The 1,589-nt window shown below is 27.0% G+C and overlaps 1 long non-coding RNA gene across 2 annotated transcripts; it reads right to left on the bottom strand.

Moving 5' to 3' along the window:
* Positions 1-749: 749 nt before the first annotated feature.
* Positions 750-1,566, bottom strand: LOC111241043. 2 transcript variants are annotated; one of them, XR_002666754.1, is made up of 2 exons: positions 1,154-1,566; positions 750-1,041 (listed from the first exon to the last, which is right to left on the bottom strand). It is a non-coding gene; the product is annotated as an uncharacterized LOC111241043 (long non-coding RNA). The 2 variants fall into 2 exon arrangements; XR_002666753.1 differs by having other exon boundaries at positions 750-1,019; positions 1,154-1,552.
* Between the last annotated feature and the right edge of the window lie 23 nt (positions 1,567-1,589).

The raw sequence follows: 1,589 nt of genomic DNA, 5'->3' as shown, positions 1-1,589 counted from the left end.
TTTGCTAATGCACAAAGGGGGAGAAAGTTTGATTACTTATTTGCTTGATACTTGATTGCTTGATTTTGATATGTTTTCTGAGATATACTCTTTTATTTGCTCTGATATATTGATAAAATCATTAATCACTTGCTCTGATACAGTTTGCTTTTATGAGCTCTGATATAGAGGCGCGAGAGAAGAAGACAGCGACAAGATGCAATGCAACGACGAAGAAGAAAAAGCACTATAGTGGTGTTCGTGGAACACTATCTCAAAAAAGGTTTTTTATAACGGTTAAAAAAAGTTTTTTATACTGATTTTTGTGTTGATATAGAAGTAAAGGGTATAAAAAGTTTTCATTTTTTACACTGATTCTAGAACTGACATAAAAAATTTAACTTTTTACATCAATTTTGTCTATAACAAGTATAAAATTTTGATATTTACACTTGATATTTTGGGAACAGGTATAAAAAAGTCGTCTCTTCTTGAAAAACAAAATTCACTTTTATACTTGCTGGAATCAGAACAAGTATAAAAGAAGTTCGCTTTTATACCTGATGCTATTATAATCGGTGTGAAAAAACAAACCTTTTTATACTTAATATGACTTGAACTGGTGTAAAAAGTGACATTTTTTTAAATGTTTGATTTGTTTGTACTACTATCTATATCCAGACCTACTTAAAATTCAATTCCATAATCTAGTCTAAATAATCAATAATAAGCGAAATAATCAATATTGTTTCTATTAACACATCAAAATATAATATTTACCTAACAAAATTTTTAAATATATTTACATAACATAGTTACTTAACATCGTTAAGTATAAAATAGTTCATAAACTTAAAATATAATATCAAAATATCTAATCATTTACAAATGATTAAAAAAAATAAAGCCCAATACTTCCGAACATCCTTTATTTCTCCATTGGACCCGTAGGCAGTATTCCATCAATTTTGCTTAACATTAAGTTTGAAATACTCCATTGAAAATCAATACAAGAAATCATATGCAATAGAATGCCAAGCCTGGACAGTATATCAAGTGACTCTGATATCAAAATGCATAGCTTAAAGACTTTAGCATAAATGAAAATAAATTGTACTTCATATAAAATAAAATGAAAATTAAATTGTAGAATTGGGGAGGATTGTAGATATACCTGTAAATTAAACCAAGACAAATGTGTGAGCTGTTTGGTGAAGACATGAATGATTTCTTGTTCTTCTTTTGCTTGTCTGAAGATTGCATTCACATCTTCAGCAAATAATGACTTAGGTCTATTAATCCGTCTCTTTCTGCAAAAGTAAAAAATAATCAAGAGTTTTTAATCATACTAAACAGGAACAAGGAAAAATATACATTAGAGACCTTGTTATGATCAATTTACTCAAACACTTATAAAAAAACTAGAAGAATGAAATAAGCTTCACCCATAAACTGTGTGACCCTTTTGTGCTGAGAGTGAAGATTCTGTTTGTGTAAGTTTTAGCCTTTTGTATTATTAGAAGAATCTTTATTTTAAGGAAAAGTATATATATATATATATATATATATATATATATATATATATATATATATATATATATATATATATA

Source organism: Vigna radiata, unplaced genomic scaffold (assembly GCF_000741045.1).
Source record: "Vigna radiata var. radiata cultivar VC1973A unplaced genomic scaffold, Vradiata_ver6 scaffold_1242, whole genome shotgun sequence".
Taxonomy (NCBI): Eukaryota; Viridiplantae; Streptophyta; class Magnoliopsida; order Fabales; family Fabaceae; genus Vigna; species Vigna radiata.
The sequence above is the reverse complement of the archived record's forward strand: the minus strand, read 5'-3'. Positions and strand labels throughout refer to the sequence as shown.